This window comes from Marmota monax, unplaced genomic scaffold (genome assembly GCF_021218885.2).
Source record: "Marmota monax isolate L192 unplaced genomic scaffold, Marmota_monax_Labrador192_F-V1.1 WCK01_AAM20220418_F8-fsc00198, whole genome shotgun sequence".
NCBI classification, from domain to species: domain Eukaryota; kingdom Metazoa; phylum Chordata; class Mammalia; order Rodentia; family Sciuridae; genus Marmota; species Marmota monax.
The window spans coordinates 1,955,316-1,960,983 of NW_026693558.1; the positions used below are offsets into that span (position 1 = coordinate 1,955,316).

A 5,668-nucleotide genomic window follows, 5' to 3' on the forward strand; every position below is an offset into this window, starting at 1 on the left:
AATATACAATCATGTTTTATGCCTCTGTATACACCTCTATAAACCTCTAGTATGATGTTTATTACTCTGTTCAGTTATTACTTGTTTATAAATCTTCTCCATCTATAGATTTTGAAAGCATATGGGTTAAGGATCTTGCCTAATGATCTCTGTGATTGGGTGACAGCCTCATTCAAAATTTCTTTTGTTTGTTTTGGGGAACCCAGAGGTGCTTAAGCACTGAGCCATATTACCAGTCCTTTTAGTTTTTATTTTGAGAAAGAATCTTGCTAAGTTGCTTAAGGCCTTGCTAAGTTGCTGAGGCTGGCCTTGAACTTGCTGTCTTTCTGTGTAGCCTCCCTAGCTGGGATTTCAGTCATGCGCCACCACACACAGCCCAAAATATTTTAATGTCAAACATCAGTTTATGAACCAGGTGTTTGCTGAGGAGAGATGTGAATGTGCAATAGAGTTTAGTGGAAGAGAAAAGAGCTGAAGTGTGAATTCCGATTAAAAAGGAGTAAGCATTTCTGTCTCTGGAATACTTACGCTAGCATTCCATTTTTAACCACTTTATGTATCACTGACTTAATAAATAGTTCAACCTCAAGGAGAGTCTTCTTGGTGTCTCATTCTCTGTCATTGCATAGAACTTATATTTTGGATCACTTGAAGAAGGCACCTTGTCATGGTGGAAACATTTAGTTCTTCTGTGGAATAACAGAAATGGGAGGACAATGAAGCCTCTTGGGTTGAACTTGGAATACATCATTTAAAGTGGCAGCAAGTGACGTAGTAAGCCAATGGAGTGAGCTAATTGGGGAAAATGATACATAATTTATAATCTTGAAAATGAATGTCAAATCCTTCAAAAATGATTAGAATTTTTCTTCAGAGGCAGTTTAGGTACTTTTTTTTGTTATACTTAAGAAGCGTTTTAAAGAACATACACTCTATAGAGTATTAATAAGCATTGTGTTTTTAAAAAGCTTCACTGTAAACTTTTGAAAATATTGGTTTTAAAGAATCAAAGTGGGATCTTTACTATTGTCTTTAACATTTGATGGTGTTGGGGCTGGGGATGTGGCTCAAGCGGTAGCACGCTCACCTGGCATGCGTGCGGCCCAGGTTCGACCCTCAGCACCACATACAAACAAAGATGTTGTGTCCGCTGAAAACTAAAAAAATAAATATTAAAATTCTCTCTCTCTCTCTCTCTCTCTCTCTTTAAAAAACAAAAAGATTTGATGGTGCATTATAAATCTTCAAGAGACTTATGTGGCATAGAGTAGTTTACATTTTCCTGACCACAGTCTCTTTTCTCTTTCTTAATATTAATGCAGGGCTCTTCTCTTTTAATGAAACACTTTGATAAATGTTTTACATAAAGAGTTCCATAAGAACTTAGTTCCCCACAAAACACCACATATTAATTATACCAGTAGTAACATTTTGTCCTCACACTTCTGCTTGCCAGCCTGAGACTGAATATGATTCAAAGGATATCTATTTATTTGTTTATTTTATTTTATTGGTCCTGGTGATAGAACCTTACCACTGAGATACACCCCCAGTCATTTTTATTTTAAATTTTGATTTTGAGACAGGATCTTGCTAGGTTACTGTGGGTCTCTCTAAGTTGCTGAGGCTGGCCTCAAACTTGGGATCCTTCTGCCTCTGTGTCAGCTGAAGATTTCCTATTTTCACAATAAATAAAACAAGGTGGGAATGAGGTTGGAGAGCAAGAGGAGTGTTTTTCAGAATGAATTAGTGCTTGATGTAGGCCCAAACATTTCAAGAAATGACATGTATTTGAGCAATGATCACGAGATAGAAACGGCAGTGAATCTCACAATGTAGGCAGTGTGTTTGACAAAAAAAAAAAAACAAAAAAAAAAAAAACAAAGCAAAACAAAAACAACCAAGTTAACATTATCCTGTAATTTGTTTTTAACAAAATTTCCTGATCAAATTTCAAATGACAATTTGTACTTTTCTATTTTGGGGTGGTTGGGGGTCTTTTTCTTTCTTCCTTGAAAGAACAGACAGGAAATGATTCTTGCCACTCAGTCGAAGGGGGCATATTTACCTAGTTCCTCATGATGTGACCAGGAAATCCTGTGTAGAAAAAAAAGTCATTGAAAAAGGAGGGGAAAAAACGTAGCCTGCTTATGTTTTCTTAAACTCCTGCCCCACTCAGGGAGCCATTGAAGATAAAGTCTCACTTTTTTTTTTTTTTTTTAAACAAATTTCATCACCCAGGTTCCTGCATTTGGATTTGCTTGTCTCCTGTTGTTGAAACCCTAAGGAAAGGATTTCAGATGCATTTTTCTTGCAGTCCAGGATTTCCCCAGGACCCACAGGAATGGTGGAATTTCCATGCCGAGGAGAAGGCATTATTGTTTTGCAGGTTTTTAACCTCATGCCCCACAGGCCTTTTGGTCTCCTGCTGATGTCTGTGAGCTGCACCTCAAAGGCAGAAATGAACAGGCTCTGTGATCTCTCTCCTGAATGACAGTGACGCTGCCAGCCAGGAGGGGGCTGTCACTTCGGATTCCACAGCAACTTGAGCAGCTGCAGCTGCTGCCTCAGGGAAAACCAGATGCACCCATGTTTCCAATGCACATTCAGGTTTCTTAGGAATGTACAGACTTGTCGCAGTTGCTTTGCAGGACTCTGGTATTTGAAATCTGTCACAAAGCCAATTCCAATTTGGGTAATAATATGATAACTCTTTGAGCGCTAGGCGCCACGTACTAAATTTTACTTGAGGGTTCACACATTCTTGCCGACAAGTTCTATGAACCCCGTGTTATAAATAGGGAAACTACCCAGAGTGTCTAAGGGTACATGGTGAGTCAGTTCTATAAATGGTAATCTGGCGGCACATCTATTCTCTAATAACTTTTATCTATTTTTTTTTCTCCTCATAAAATATTCTGTCCTCAGGCATGGTGGGGGCCATTTGTTAACACCTGGCTATGAAGAATTAGCAACTTAAATAAGTTGCTCTGAATCTTTAAAAAAATTTTTTTTAAAGTTGTTGATGGACCTTTATTTTATTTACTTATTTATATGTGGTGCTGGGAATGGAATGCAATGCCTCAAGTGCTCTACCGCTGAGCTACAACTCCACCCTCTGCCCTGAATATTGTTTGGAAGAAGTACTGTTGTAGTTTAGGGTCAGAAAATGAGGGCTTTTATATTATATGTATTTGTCTGTAGTGGTTATTGGTTTTCAAATGTGAGTTACTCTCAAATTTCCTTTCTTTCTAGAGGAGGCAGAGGCTTCATTCTCTTGATCCTCTATTTTCTTCCAGCTGTTTCCAAGTTTGCTGTTTTTGACACTTTAGAAAGTGTGAGCATGAAAATTTAAGATTAGATCACAGAAAGCAAGGTTTTAAAGGCCATAATTCTTCCTTTTTCTTTTGACTTTGGAAATTTATTTGGTAAAAAGTTATAGAGAAGTCTGAATAAAGTGACAGTAGTGCTTAAAATGTAGGTGAGCTACTGGGGCTGTAGCTCAATGGCAGCCTACCTGCTTAGCATGTGTGAGGCACTGGGTTCCATCCTCAGCACCACATAAAAATAAACAAATAAAATAAAGGCCTTCTGTCCTTCTACAACTACATTTTTTTTTTTTTTAATGTAGGTGAGCTTGAAATGTGCCAAAAGACACACAGGATATCCAAATCAGATCTGGAGCGTATGGCTGAGGGTCAGGATGTCCAAGAGATGGAGATGTCATCTTCAAGATGTGTACATGAGAAAGCTGCAATTAAGTTCTCCCTGAAATGCTAGAAGCAGTGAAATGTTGTTCAATCTATGAAAATGGGGCCAGAAAATCTCTACTTACTGTTGTATCAGGTGTGACAAGAACATTTTTCTTTGATACATTTGCGCAGGTCAAAGTGTCACCTTCAAAAAGAAAGTAGGCAAAACAGCCGTGGATCAGTCATAATTAATATTTGCCACAATGTTCAGATTTTTAAGCCAATGAAATAAGCATAAGCTGTTCCCAAACAACCCACATTCAGACTATGTATGAGAAACACACTGACAGGGAAGAATCAATAGAAAAAAAGATGAGAAAAGGTACACCATGCCAATATTAATTAAAAAGAAAGAAGTGGCCTATTAATACTGGATAAAGTTGGCTTCAGAGCACTGAAAATTACCAAAGTGGGAGTATTATGTAATGACAAAAGGACCCAGCCATCAGGAAGATGAAACAAACCTAACTGCATATAGTCCAACAATATACATTAAGAAAAAATAAAACCACAAAGCAAAAATTAGTAGAGTTGGAAAGGGAAGTCGACAAATTCAAAGTTTGAATATCAAGACTGAAGAAGACTTGAACAAATACAAGAGATCTATGAACATGCAAAAACACTGCACTTTACAAAAGCAGAATATATATTTTTTAAAGTATCTATGGAAAAGTAATCAAGATATATCATATTCTGGACTAAAATACAAACAAACAAACAAAAACTGAAATCATGTAGTCCTTTTAGTCCTGATGAAGTCAAACTAGACATTAATACCAGAAAGACAACAGGAACATTTTCAAATACTTATAAATTAAATAATACACTTATAAATATTAATGGATTAAGAGGTAAGTAAATAAGAAATGACAGATACAGCCAAAATGAAAATACAGTATATCAGATAAGTGGAATTAAGTGGTATTAAATGTTTGCATGAAAATAAAGTTTTCAAATCAGTAATTTAATTTTTACTTCAAGAAACTATAAGATGAATAGCAAAATAAACCCAAAGCAAACAGAATAAAGGAAATAAAATAAGAAGCAGAAATCATTGTATTTGAAAATAAGATAAAAATACAGAAAATTAATGAAAAAAGCCGGTTTGTAAAAAAGTATATGAAAATGATAAACTACTATCAAGACTAATTAAAATAAGATTGATAAAAATAAGAAGTGAAAACTAGAAATCACCAATATCAGGAATTAAACAGAAGATTTCACTACTTACATTGTAGCTGATAAGAGAATAAGAAAGGAACCTTACAATCGTGAATTTTATAGTTGGAGTAAAGTTGACTAACTCTTTGAAAAGCTCAAATTACCACAGCTACAACAAGAAAAAAGTTAAGTAGACTTGCAATCGGTTGAGAAATTGAATTCACAGTTATAAAGCTCTTAAAAAAAAAGGAACAAAAGAAAAAAAAAATCTCCAAACCCAGATGGCTTCACTGGTGAATTGTGTAACACATTTAGAGAAGTATTAGCATCAATTTCTTACAACATCTTTCAGAAGACAAGAATACAGTTTCCAAATCATTTTACATAATCAGTATTATTCTGATATCAAAACCTGTCAAAAATAGTTTTGTAAAAAAAAAAAGAAAACAAAAAACTAGAAAACTACAGAGCAACATCTCTCATCAACTTAGATGCAGAAATCTTCAGTAAAATGTCAGCAAACTGAATCTAACAATACATAAACCAACTGTATACCATGATCAGGTGGCATTTGTTGAGGTACACAAGGTTATTTCAACATTTCACTCACATTTGACATAATCCATGATATTAACAGGCTAGTGGAGAAGAATTCATATGATCATATCAATTCTTAGAGAAAATAATTTGTTCACATCTAACATCTACTTAGGATTAAAAAAAAATAAACAACTTAGCCCATTAGGAGTAGAAGG

At 35.4% G+C, this 5,668-nt stretch overlaps 1 long non-coding RNA gene across 1 annotated transcript; it reads right to left on the reverse strand.

Annotated features, from left to right (window-relative positions):
- Positions 1-1,976: 1,976 nt before the first annotated feature.
- LOC124102397 (uncharacterized) lies at positions 1,977-5,078 on the reverse strand. The gene is made up of 3 exons (XR_006854863.1): positions 4,984-5,078; positions 3,836-3,897; positions 1,977-2,097 (listed from the first exon to the last, which is right to left on the reverse strand). It is a non-coding gene; the product is annotated as an uncharacterized LOC124102397 (long non-coding RNA).
- Positions 5,079-5,668: the final 590 nt, after the last annotated feature.